Here is a 14,478-nt window from a genome sequence, read left to right as displayed (position 1 = left end):
GAAAAGACAAAGAAAGGGAACTGACCAAGCAGTGTTTGTTCCATCAAAGGGAGGGTTTGTTTGAAACAGAAGCTCAGAATCCATCAGTATTATAACACACAACACTGTCATATGCAAATTAACATGAAAATTGTCCGTTTAACCCACATGCTTAACCGACCAATGACGTCGGCGGTGAAACGGTGAACGGTTAACCGTCGACATCCCTATCATTTACTATTGTTATTTTACTATTGTTATTTTACTATTGCTTATTATTTTTTACTATTGTCATTTTACTATTGCTTGCATTTGACTATCATTGGTCATGTGACGTGTCATGTGACGTGTCATGTGTTTGAACCAGGAAGACTAGCGGTCGTCTTGGCTGCAGCTAATGGGCATCCTTTTAATAAACAAACAAATAATGACACAACTTTATGCAATGAGACATATCTAGATATATCAAGACATTATTCAAAGACTTTGGGGGGTCATTTTAAATAGAGCTGCAACGATTAATCGATTCGTCGATCGTCGGAAAATCAATCGACAACTATTTTGATAATCGTTTTGAGTAATACAAAATACTCAGAATTCTCTGATTCCAGCTTCTTAAATGTAAATATTTTCTAGTTTATTTACTCCTCTATGACAGTAAAGGGAATATATTTGTGTTGTGGACAAAATAAAACATTTGAAGATGTCATCTTGGGCTTTATTATCTTTTTCACCATTTTATAAACCAAACAACTAATTGATTAATCGAGAAAATAATCGACAGATTAATCGATAATGAAAATAATCGTTAGTCACAGCCCTAATTTTAAAAGTTCTAAATCAGTGTTTGTAGCTCAGTAATCTCCCACTTTATATGAGGGTAAACACTGTCTTTATTTAGAGATGTGTGATGTTATGGTTATGGAAAATGAGCCACTTCTACTGGAATAAGATCTATCCCTGCATCATCCTCTCTCTCTCTCTCTCTCCCTCTTTGCTCTGAATACACCAGAGTGAACATGAAAGAAATATCATCAGTCAACTACAAGTGACTAGAAAGAATATTGACACATATGGAGTCCAACATTGTATTATCTGTCTTGATTTGTATAACTTTTTATTCTGTATTCTCTGATTTTCTTTTGTGCTATTGAATTTGAGTATTGCTTGTCATTTTACTATTGCTTGCATTGACTATGGTTTGTCATGTCACATGTAATGTGTTTGGACCCCAGGAAGACTAGCGGTCGTCTTGGCAGCAGCTAATGGGGAAACTTTTAAATAAACAAATCAGTTATTAGCATTAGACTGTTGTGATGTCATTATTCTGTCTTAAGGCGTTTGCACACCAAGTCTGTATTTTTCATTCAAAATCATGCTCTCTCTCCCTCCCTCTCTCTCTCTCTCTGTCTCTGTCTCTCTCTGCACCACTCTGAAGTTGAACACAGCAGATTCAAGACAATACACATTAAATAAATATGATCAGTAGGCGACACAAGTCATGTTTCTTATGGTGTTCAGGAATGGAGATGACAAAACAATTCTTATCTGAACAGCAAAGATGATATGAAGAAACACTGACTCATCTCTTGTCCTACTGTCCACTTCTATCATCTGAGTGGCAGCAGACTCATTTTCTCTCTGCTCTCAGCTTCCTTCAATCCGTCCCTGGTGCTGTGATTCATTAAAGAAGCAGATAGGAAATGTAATGGATCAGAACATGATGTCCCGTCATAGAAGGGATTCATTTCATGTGTTCTGGCCCATGTCAGTTCATTTAGCTTTATTTACCATAAGAAATAAGTCAGGAATAATCAACTCCTAGGTGTGACTGAAGTGATTTTAATGCACAATGTGGAGGCAAAGAACCAAAGTGCATTCAAATCATTTAACAGACATCTAGGAGTTGATTATCCCGCTTATACCATGGTCATTTGCCAACAATATAAAATAAAAGCATTTACAATTGTTGTGTGCAAGTTTATCAATCAGAATCTTGAAGTTTTTCACAAACCATAACTCTGGATAGCAACACTTGGGAAACCGACTAATACTTGGAACAATGGTTACCATACACTGCAAGAAAGGACGGGTTAGAACACAAACTAGCATGCAGGAGAAGCAAGTTCAAACTCACCATGCCTAAATACAAGAAAGCTTAAGATGGCACAGCAAACTTTGGCATGCACTATAGAAACTAGGGATGGCACGATACCACTTTTTCCATATCCAAACCGATACCGATACCACAACCTTGAGTATCTGCCGATACCGATATCAATCCGATCCGATCTTTTTCCCTCGCTTATACAAGCTGTTAATAATACATTTACCAATGCACTTTGCTTAACCCAGCCATCTAAACAGCATGTTCAATCTGTGGACCAATATTTATTCCCTAAATGAAAGGCCCAGAACATAGACTCAGTAATGCACTAATGCTGCTTCTTTTTAAGCCTTCTCTCTCTCCCTCTCTCTCTCTCTCTCTCACACACTCACACACACACACACACACAGACACACAGTCAGTCCCTGGTCTCCCTTACTTGCGTGGAACACGGTGGCGGGGAATTTACGCATCAAGGTGTTTGTAAACAGGGACACACGTGCTAATCTAGTTTTATTTGGCGTTTTGAAGGAACATGCGACTTTTGGGATGAATTATAATGAAGGACTGACACATCGGCACTTTATGATCGCTGCTGAGGCAACTTATTGGTGTGAGTGTTCATTAGGATTTACTTTGCCGAGCGTTCATCTGTCAGAAAGTGCCTAGATGTGACTTCACCTCTTGATGTGAATGGTAACATATTGATGGTGATATTGTGATGTGTTGTGTGTTATGTTTTTGTTTCTTACCTTAGCTTGTTGGAGTGGATCTCTCTCCCTCTCTCTATTGCTGTCTGGTTGTTTGTTTGATTCAGCGAATCAAACAAACAACCCGTTTAGGCTATTTAAGCGTTGGAAACAACCCGTTTCCAACACCTAAATAGCCTACTCCATCATATTAAAGTGCACTCGGTCATGCTGCTGCTGTGCTGCTCGCGTTGACGCGTTCGTATCTCTCTTCCCCGTGACGGGCGGCATTTTACATGATCGTTTAGGCTAATGGATCGGATCGGATTCTAGCTCTTTTCCCGCTCAGATATCCGATCCAGTGATTTTGGCCGGATCGGCTCCGATACCGATACTGAGTATCGGATCGGACCATCCCTAATAGAAACCCAGGTATAGGCCTCCACCCAGTGACCAACCACCTGCGGAACTATGCTCACCCGGCGTAGCCTACTGTAACTGGCAATAAGGAATCTTTAAAATGCTAGAGCCCTCTAGAAACACTCAAGTCGCTTTACAAAATGAAATAAACAAAATAGCCACATCAACAAAATGAAAGACAAAAAGGACAAGAAACTATAGGACAAAAACAGCAGTGGCAACAGAGCTCCTCCTATGAAATGCAGCAGAGCTAGGCCATGAGGAAGGCCACACAATCGTCAGGCTCCCTCATTCCTTGGAGCCTACGAGCTACAGAGACCGACCGAACCAGGTGGTGCTGTACAAGCGCACGGAGAAGAACTTCCAACACAGCAGTACTAGGCCAAACTGGGCCCTGCAGAAAGCCACCGGGAAACCCCGTCGTCACGCTCCTCGTTGCTGGAGCCTACGAGCTACCAACCAAATAGTGCTGTACCGTGGTATGAAGGAGCTAATGCTCCCTCCAGCTAGCTCTGCTCCTTATTCTGGCATGACTCTGTCTCAACCATCACAGCGGTGTCGGGAAAGAGCGAGGCAAGCCTAACTAACAGCCATGCACGGCTCCCTTTTAAAGAGGCTGTCAACTAGCAAGAGGGGGAGGAGCCTCACCTGTTCTGGATGGGAGATGATGAGGGGGGCGTGGCAGCACTAACAGGGGACAGCTCAACCCACCACACATCCCGTCAGCTTCTCATCCAATGAAAACATTGTTTGCTGTTCCAGGAAATAGGACGAACCTTGGATACGGGGGCCGGTATGGTGCAGGGAAGCTAGTCCACTCATTAGAGGTGAGAGGCTCTGCCAGAACCCGAGTCCGGCCCGACCGGGTCCATGTGCCGGGTCTGAACATCCCTTCTATACCTCGGGCCCCGGCCGGGCTCGTGGTCAGATATTGATATAATTGGGGTCATATTTGGTGTGATAAGATCAGAATGTTATAACATTGTAACCTTCAAACCTTTATGTATTCATAAGACTGAACAGACATCAGGGTTATAGTTGAGACAAGCAGCCAACTTACGAAGACAATTTCAGGTTGGGGTTGGGCTCGTGCCCATACTTGCAGTCAATGGGACGGGACGGGCCCAGACAGAACGGGCTCGGGTCGAGTCGGCTTGTTTTTTTGGGGGCCTGATCTAAGATCTACCGCTCAGCTCATAGAAGCTGAGGTAGCGAGTTGAATAACGTTACGGTGCTAGAAGAGGAGAAAATCCAACTGGGAGACTGTCTGCAAAGAGTAAAGAAAGATCAGGTATGTATGCCATGACTCTACACACACACACACACACACATGCACACACACACACACACACACACACACACTCCCGCACACACACACACACACACACACACACACACACATACACACCACACACACGTGATGACAACAAAACAGAGATGCTCACAAGTTATTTTTTGCAAGTCCAAGTCAAGTCTCAAGTCTTTTGGTCACAAGTCTAAGTCAAGTCTCAAGTCTCTTAGGGATGAGTGTTCTATCATCTGCTGGATGCCATCTGGTCTGCTTAGAACACTGTGGGCACAGCTGTGAAGCGGAAAGCGCGCGGCAGAGCTGGCTGAGGACAGACGGGTCAGAACACGTGCGCTGGGTGCAGGGCCCAGGCCCGTGATGAGGAATGAGGATGATGAGCAGTGGCTGGCAACGTGTATAGAGAGGCAAAGTGACTCACTTCTCTGGTACAGCGCTGAAGCAGGAAGTGACGTTCACTTTGGCTCTCTATAGACCAAATCACCGTGACGTCACCATGTAAACAAATTTACTTCCGGGTACCACTTGGGGAAGGCGGCAGGTTTAAATGTGCGTGTTGTCAAATAAATGCTGTCAAACCCTCTCGTTGTTTTCAGCCGACTACTTTCAATTTAAATGGTTAAACGGTTGGTAAACATGCTTGTCCGACGTATCTAGCCTTTCTTCTGTGTTTGTTTTATGTAGTGTTAGCTAGCTAATAACGTTTGTTCGTCTGTCAAACTCGCTGTTTTTTTGCAGTCGTTAACGTTACAGAGTAACCTCGCGTCACCAGGCTCTTCGCTCTTCTCGGCGAGAAAGAGCCTGGTACAGACAGAGATACTGACGCCACGTCAATTTAATTTAGCTTCAAGTCTACTCTAGTCTGGTCCAACAGGTAAATTAGCTAGTCTGGTCTCCACTAACGTTAGTGAAAGTGTTGTTATGAATGATATTAAACAACAACACAACACGAACGAACCATTTTTGTCTTCTTTGTCTGTTTTTGTCTTCAACACGTCAGTTTGTGCCGTTCACCGCCATTATAATGTGTGGACCTCAGGGGTACCCGGAAGTAAATGTAAACATCCCGGTGATTTGGTCTATAGGTAGGTGACCTGTTTTTTCTTCATCCTCAACAGGATCACGTCTACCCGATCAATATCCTCATCTCATTGGTTATGAGCTAAGGGACATAACTGATCCTAGATCAATATGCTCATCTCATTGGTTATGAGCTAAGGGACATAACTGATCCTAGATCAATATGCTCATCTCATTGGTTATGAGCTAAGGGACATAACTGATCCTAGATCGCTACTCCTACTCTGAGATGCTTGATAAATATGGAGCATAATGTGGTGATGTGTCACTCCTCAGCATGTTTAATAAAGCATTTGCATAATAATGTATGTCCGCCCATTGGCGGAGATCATAATTACAGTCATCAGAATAAATTCAGGTTAAGTGCTTCCCATAGACAACCAGTGTAGAGCAATAAATATGTCATCAAACAAACCGAATGATATCCATCATATCAAAGATATAAAAGCCTGATTTGATATCAGATTTTTAATCATAGTCAATATATCAGTGTTGTGTCAGTCATGATGTCATTTGACATGTTAATTTGGCTAACTAAAGCCATCTTACCACCTCTGTGGTGTGTCAACCTCCTCCCTCCTCCTCCCTCCTCCCTCCTCCCTCCTCCCTCCCCCAGAGGAGCCGGCAGACTGGGAGAAGGAGCTGCAGCAGGAGCTCCAGGAGTACGAGGTGGTGAGCGAGGCCACAGACAGAGACGAGCAGTGGGACCAAGAGATCGAGAAGATGCTCCAGGCTGACAGCAGCTAGGTTGAAATGTTGAAAGGTTTTGGGTCGTGGCTGGGCTTGGAGAACCCAGCGTACCCAAAGAAGCGTGATGACACAGACAACTTAGCCGAGGAGCGAGAAGAGAAGGTGGTCCAGGCACAGAACGAGGTAAACAAACAGCAAGCAGCCCAGGAAGACGAGCTAGCAGCCCGCCAGGAGAACTCCGAGCAGCCGGGGAGAGGACTGGGCGGTAAGACTACCCTACGTGCTTCTTAATCATCTCTCTTTTAGATGTGAAACTCGTCATCAGTTAGTCAGCCTTGCTGTCCTCCATAAAAATGCCAGGTGTAACCTTATACATGAAGATAATGCCATTTGGTGGAAGCAAATATGGTATAAGTGCATTACAGTATGTTGTAACTCTTGTGAGCATGGGTGGCCCCAGTGGGAATCAAACCAACAACCATGACAGTGTTAGTAGTGCTACTGAGCTACGTTACACAACCATAGGTCCATTGAAATAAACTGCATTCTGTTCTGCGTGCTCCTCCTGTGTCGCTGTAGCAATGTTTTGATGACAGGTCTGCTACACACAAGAAACCTTTTCATCAAAGTACTGTACAAGTCAGAGTCGAGTAGCAAGTCACCAGAACAAAAAGTCAAGTCTCAAGTTTTCTCTTCATGCATCAAGTCAAGTCTCATGAAGCCCTAATCCCGTCCTCTCCCTCCTCTCTTTGAAGACTACATCTTCAGTTTTGCCACCAATGCCACCAAGAAGATATCAGAGTCTGTGGCAGGGACCGCTCAGACCATCAAGAAGAGCGTGGAGGATGGAAACATCGACGGCATCATAGACAAGGCACGCTGCTCTCTGCTTCTTGCACGGCGACATCATCAACAATTTGTATTGTCCTCATATTCACATAATATTCTTCATGAGGCAAATGGGACACACTGATGATGTACCTTGATAAATGTAGTCTATTGTAGTGGTTTCCAAAGTCTGAGACTGTGGGCCTCCCCTCAGACAAAGCCACCCCCCCCTACAGACACTCGATAATTAATTGAGCCAAGATAGCCTGATATTGCTGTAGCTTGTTTGACATACTTCAGATGACACCAATACATACAAATACCTGTCATAAGGTCTGCCTGAAGGAATTATTTGTTTCTGACTCTGGGAAAGTGGGGAAAACTGTAAAATTCCCAAAACTACTGATTATCTTAACTATTTCTTTAACCAAATCACACAAATTTAGACTATTCTAGGTTTAGGTTTAGGTTCTATGTGATCTCCTTTTGAGATATTTTCTTCGCTGCCATTCACTGAGCCTCCCCTGAAACTGTCTGGAGACTCCCTGGGGAGGCCCGCCTCCCACTTTAAAAACCTTGGGTCTATTTATTGATTCAATTTTTACCTCGTTGATACAATATAGGTCCCTTCCTTCTTTGAGTATGTGTCTGTCTGTGTGCTGACCTGTGCGTTTGTCTGCTTCCAGACTTTCCTCGGAGACTTCCAAAAAGAACAGCAGTAGTTTGTCCAGGAAAATAAGGCCAAGAGATCAGGTGGGATGCACAGCAATTCGCCTATTTCACATCCCACCCAATTTGTGCCTAAAAGGCAGGAAGTAAAACAGGTGCAAGCAAGACATTGATTAAGGTTTCCAACTTCCAATCCGTTTAGGTGTTCCAGTGCCGTGGGTCTAATTAGTGTCTTGCTTCCACCTGTTTTACTTCCTGCCTTTTAGACACAAAATGGGTGAATTGGTTGGGATGTGAAATAGGCTAATAGTCCCAAAACAAAAGAAGTTTGAAATCTGAAAATCTTCTGAGGCCACGCCCACCCAACGCTTTAATCACAACTCTGATCAACACACCAGACTAAGATGATGTATTTCCCCATATATTTTTTATTTCATTAACAGAGCATGTGAACTTGGACATACGGCAAATTAATAATCATCCATCCACATACAAAAATTGAGGCAAAATACCCAAAAGCCAGATTGTCAACATTTTCTCCCCCTTACTCATCAGAAGTATTTGTGTGCACAACACATTTGTTGAGACAAACTGTGATGAGCAACAACACAAAAATAATCTACAATCTATTAAAGCTATTTAGGCTGTAAAAAATGCTACCTTTTCTGTATAGGGGAGACTCATGGGTACCCATTAAACCCATTTTCATTCAGAAATATCTTGAGGTGAGAGGTCAAGGGACCCCTTTGAAAAAAAAATCCTCTGCCAAAATGTAGCCTTCATTTTGAGCGTTTTATTTTATTTTATTTTTTTACCTTTACATATCATCAGTGACAAAGAGATTGACGATGTCACTGATAATATTACCGATGTTGTACCGGAATTTGAATGTCTGGAGCCCCTAGATTTTTGTGACATCAAAGTGGGGTCACAAGCCAAAAAAGGTTGGGAACCCCCTGCCCTAATGTGTGATGAGTGAAGCTGCCTGTGCTGGCGTTTGTGCCCAGATGCAGCGGTGCCACCCTGGGTCGGCTACAACGAGGAAGAGACCATCCAGCAGCAGATCCTGGCTCTGTCTGCCGTGAGTCACGTACAGATCCTACACGATGTCAGCATGTGTTCTCTCATGTCAGTTATAACACGGCTTTGTTGAAAGCTCATCTCTGATTGGCCGATAATCGCTCTCTGTGGTCTGTTTCACACCTGATTCTATCAGTCTGCAGTTAAAAAACATCTGGTCCATGAAGCGCCACCTTGTGTCTAAAACACATTAGTCTTTAGCTGCTGCACACGGTCCTGCTGGAGCTTTTATAGGCAGAATCTTGTCAATCACATTAGCTTATAATCAGATCATTTAAAGTCAACATTTTATTTCAAATGATTCATGTCCGATATTTTCCAACTCTCTTGACTGATGCCGATACCGATATTATTATTATTAATATTTATATATATATATTTATATTTATATTTATTGATTGATTGATTGATTGATTGATTGATTGATTGATTGATTGATTTATATTTTGCCGATATATGGTGCATCCCTAGTAAAAAGCAAGGCACTGGTGATGTGTCTTCCTGTAGGACAAGAGGAACTTCCTGCGCGACCCCCCGGCCGGCGTGCACTTCTGCTTCGTCATGGAGGAGATGTACCCTCTGGCCACCGTCATGCTACAAGAAGACCAGCTGCTCAACCGCATGCGCTTTGACCTGGTCCCCAAACAGTCAGTAGCCGTGTGTGTGTGTGTGTGTGTGTGTGTGTGTGTGTGTGTGTGTGTACGTGTGTGTGTACGTGTGTGTGTACGTGTGCGCGTGTGTGTGGTCTAATTAATGTCGCAGAGTTCCCACAGTCATGCAATACCTGGAAAACTGGAAAAGTCATGGAATTTCAATATTTTGTTTTCCAGGCCTGGAAAAGTCATGACATTTGTAAAATCATTGAACGTTTTGGAAAAGTCATTGATTTTGTTGTGTGTAATGAAATTAATTGTTATGGGTAATCTTTTTTTTTAATAAACATTTGAATGGAAAATTCATGATTTCTTTTCCAATAGCTCCCATGCAATGTGACCGACTGCCTCTAAATCAATACCAGATTATTACTAGACTGGACAAATAAGACACACCTCATTATATTTGATTTGAGTAATTCTCAATCATGAGTTTTTATGGAAAATTCATGATTTCTTTCAATAGCTTCCATGTAATATGATGCCATGACTAAAGCACTAAAATTCCAAGTGCAAGTATGTTCCGCATATTTTAAGTCTGTTAAGCATATTTTAGACCATGGGAAAAAATACTAAAACTGAAAGTATAATAATAGCATTCATATTACAATAATCAAGAATGATAATAAAAACAACAGTAATAATACAACATTTATGCATATTAGTCCAGAATTTTATCAAAATACCTCACTCAGTTTAGGACGTAAGTACCCTAAAGCTTTATTTTTACAGTATGGCACCTTTCAAAACCCCATAGACGTAATGTAGTATTGATCAATTCTACAATTAATATGTGATCAATAAAAATCATTATAACCATGGTATCAGATGTGGACGACAGTGATTGGACGATATCTGACTCTTATTTAGAGCTCAGTTATTTTGGTTTCTATGTCAATGTAACCCTGGTCCGGTCCATTATGATGACTCACCTGTGTTTGTGTGTGTTTGTAGTGTGAAGGAGGAGGCGTTCTGGAGGAACTACTTCTACCGGGTGTCTCTGATCAAGCAATCGGCCCAGCTGACGGCGCTGGCAGCCCAGCAGCAGCAGAGGGAGGAGGGGGACAGAGGGGCCAGTGTCTCCCCTGAGGACGTCACCTTAACAGGTTAGAGGGAGGAGGGGGACAGAGGGGCCAGTGTCCCCTGAGGATGTCACCTTAATGTATATATATATATATATCTCAGTATATATATACAGTATATATAAACACATATCATTCATATCCTAGCCACTAAATAAAAAAAATATATAATTTCTTTGCAGAAAATGTCAGACCAAAAACCCCACCTGTTTCCATCAGTGACATGCAGAAGGTAAGAGTGCTATACTGTGGATGTGGTGGTTGTGTATGCTCAGTATGTATACAAGTGGCTGAGGAAGAAGCTCTCTGTTTTCAGTCCCAGCCGGCCCAGGAGGAAGAGGAGGACATGTGTTCGAGTCCCGGGGTGTCGGAGTTTGTGAGCGACGCGTTCGACTCCGCCAACATCAACCAGGACGACCTGAAGAAAGAGATGGAGCAGCTGGTGCTGGATAAGAAGGACAGCCCCTCTCCTGAAGGTCGGCTTTCTTACACTTTTGTTTCATCCTTTAGGGAACTGTGTGTCTGTTACATTTCTTAAGCTGGAAATGAGACAGATATCGTTTTGTTGTGTTGGTATTTCTGATCTTTTCATGTTACAACATGTAAGCTGAAGAAGTAAGCTATGAACCAGGGAACCACTCTCTCAACAGAAGATGGCTTTAAAAGAACACTGTGTAGGGAGGTACGGTGGTGCAGTGGTAAGCACTATCACCTCACAGCTCGAAGGTCGTGGGTTCGATTCCCACCTGGGGACGAGGTGAACGCTGAAGGAATGCGTGCCCGTCCGCATGTCCTCGAGTGCCCACCGCCCGGGTGGGGTCGGCAAAAGGGCCTTTCTGTGTGGAGTTTGCATGTTCTCCCCGTGCCTCCCGGGGGTTTCCTTCATATAGGAACCCCCTTCACAAAAACATGCAATATTCTGGTTGCTAGTGTGGTTCCTCCGCTGGTCGTTAAGGGCGCCTGTTCAGAGGGAGGGGAACTGGTTGGAATAGCGTGAACCTCCCACGTGCTATGTCCTACCGGTGAAGCTTCCTCTGTCAGGTGAAAAGAAGCGGCTGACTGACTGCCCATGTCTCGGAGGAAGCATGGAGCCAGTCTCGGCTCTCCCCAGATCGGCAGAGGATGGAGTAGCAACCAGGATTGAGAAATCAAATGAGCACTAATGGGGGATAAAATTGGATTAAAAAAAAATCGGGAAAAAAAATAAAAGAACACTGTCAATCTATCGCCATTCAAGCTGCTGATAGAGACGATATTTTGTGTCGATGTTGCAGATTTTTCATTCCCAAAAAAATTCCAAAAATCAGAAGCACTCTTGTTTCCCACCGAATTTTATATTTGGTAGGGTGGAAAAGCCTGGGAAAGATCATTGAGGCCAAAAATGTAATTAAATGTATATTAATAATAATAACAACAACTCTACTACTACTACTACTACTACTACTACTACGGCACTCGGTAGAGCGCATCATACCTCTGCCAGCCTTTCTGTGTCGTGGTGTTACGTGAATCCGTTTAGAAGTTAGGCTCCTTTTTGTGATTGCCACGCCCCCTTTTGGTCAGTGAAAGCTTACGTGAAATATGGTTTCTCTACAAATGTTTTCTTTATTTCCTCTTTGGTACTTGGGGGATTTCGGATCACACACAAAACATTGCGACAGTACTTTGATTTAAATGTCATTATTTTAACGGTTATAACCGGACATTTCTGTTTTATTCTGGCTGACTTGACACTGCTGAACTTGTGAGCAAATCTCTTTTAGATTTAGATATCTTGTTGATGTTGTAATGCAATTGAGTCTTTCCTGTCTTTTATTCGCGTGTGCCTTGGTATCAGAAATATAAATATAATGTATAAAGAATAAGCAGCTAGTTGGCTGCGTCTGGGTGTGGGCTAAACACTGGACCAGCTTGTTACTGCATAGCCTCATAGTTTTTTCAATGGCTATTATGATATCCATATCAAAGATATACAAGCCTGATTTGATATCAGATTTTTAATCATAGTCAATATATCAGTGTTGTGTCAGTCATGATGTCATTTCGCATGCTAATTTGGTCAACTAAAGCCATCTTACCACCTCTGTGGTGTGTCCCCTTCCTCCCTCCTCCCTCCTCCCTCCTCCCTCCTCCCTCCTCCCTCCTCCCTCCCCCCCCTCCTCCCTCCTCCCTCCCCCAGAGGAGCCAGCAGACTGGGAGAAGGAGCTGCAGCAGGAGCTCCAGGAGTATGAGGTGGTGAGCGAGGCCACAGACAGAGACGAGCAGTGGGACCAAGAGATCGAGAAGATGCTCCAGGCTGACAGCAGCTAGGGGGCGCTGCCTCTCCTCTGCACAGTCACTGATTTGCTGCCTCCCCCCCAATGGACGACTAGCAACCCATGCTGCACAAAGGGACTAAATATGATTCCCCTCTATATGTATATGATTACCATCTGTCGACTTGTATCCATGCTTCCATAACTCAGGGTTCCTACACAGGTCTGGAAAGTGAATAGTTTGGGGATTTGAAAAAAAAGTCTGTGAAAAGTATGGAAAATGTTGTAGTTCAGGTCCGATACACACACAATTCTAGCTTTGATCTTGGTCTAGACCCACTTTGAATACACAGCTTGTGTTGATGTGAAGAATAATGTTCAGATAGAGGGATGCTCTTATGAGTCAGCCACTGTCAGCATGCATTATATCAAATAGCTGCACCAACATCACATCTAGTCAAGAACATCGGCCATATGTGAAAGAAAGCATGTAGGAACCCTGCCGATCATCTCACATATTCTGATCTTTCTTCATCAGACCAAATCTAGATCTAGATCTAGATCTGTGTTAATCATATTGAACACCAGACAACATCTTCAGAGGAAAAAGTATGTGATTTTCTTTGATTGAAAATGTGTAAGGACCCTGGGACCTGATACAAGTTTGAGATATGATTATATCTTCTTGCTTTGCCGTTCATGAGAGCCATGTACTGAGGCAGAAAGCCGCTAGAGGGCGCTCCAGTACAAAGTGCCAGGCACTTTCTTCTGGTGGGGGGCTGTTTGAAATCCTAGATCCACATCTGAGTTAAGTATCTTTCAGCTGCTGCTTGCAGGTGGTTTGTACAGTAAAGTCTGTAGTATAGTTACAGTAGAGTCAAATCTATGTCAATAAAGAGGATTGATTTGTGGCACTTTGCACAGCAGCACTTCAGACACTATTTCCCTTTCATTCTCCTTTCACATGTTTCTATTTCATTTGGACAAAGTTGGAAATGTGCGCATGTCTTTGTTCAGCTACACGGCTTGTTTCTCTGTAGCTGAAGTATTGTACATGTGTTCTCTATTTGATCTTTTCCTTCAATAAATATTCAAATATGTTACAAAAGCAACCAGTAGACTGTGGCTCAACTTGATACATACATGGATGAGTTCAGGGAGTATGAATGGAAATGAAGTTATAGGACATATATATATATGCCAGATGGTTTGTTCACAGAACCATGTGGGAGCTCGTCTTTGGAAACTGTATGGAAAAGGCTGTGTGTGTGTTTAAAGAATCCCTGGCAGGTGATTGGATGAACAATCTGTCTATCATTGCTTGCTTCTAGCTGTCGTCACACCTAAATCCCGCCCGCAGCTGCCTCTGGAACTTGTGATTGGTAACCAGGGTTGGGAAGTTTATTTTTAAAATGTAATCGGATACAATTAATAGTTACCTGTCAAAAATTGTAATCAGTAATCCAAGTATCACAATATAAAAGTAATGTAACTGATTATTTTACTTTTTGATTAGTTTTGAACAAATTTCCTCCTGCATTTGACTACTGGAGCTCCTCAGGACCCCAACAACAAAAAAGAACAGCTTTGCTAATCTTGTCTTATCTGTTTCTCAATAATAATATAATATATAATAATAT

General features: G+C 42.8%; 1 protein-coding gene and 1 pseudogene across 2 annotated transcripts in view; both read left to right on the top strand.

The window, feature by feature from the left end:
- The window catches only part of LOC310791545 (uncharacterized protein), a gene marked incomplete at both ends in the record, with an annotated part of 557,869 nt that overhangs the window by 401,216 nt on the left and 142,175 nt on the right, over positions 1–14,478 (top strand). The window lies entirely within an intron of this gene.
- LOC310790995 (synapse-associated protein 1-like) lies at positions 6,335–12,893 on the top strand (annotated as a pseudogene). Its single transcript has 9 exons — positions 6,335–6,536; positions 7,027–7,145; positions 7,786–7,852; positions 8,776–8,849; positions 9,356–9,495; positions 10,456–10,607; positions 10,766–10,815; positions 10,906–11,059; positions 12,763–12,893. The product of its transcript is annotated as a synapse-associated protein 1-like (transcript).

This window comes from Poromitra crassiceps, assembly GCF_964638095.1.
Source record: "Poromitra crassiceps genome assembly, chromosome: 16".
NCBI lineage: Eukaryota > Metazoa > Chordata > Actinopteri > Beryciformes > Melamphaidae > Poromitra > Poromitra crassiceps.
Note: the sequence above shows the minus strand (reverse complement) of the source record. Positions and strands in the feature narration are given on the sequence as shown.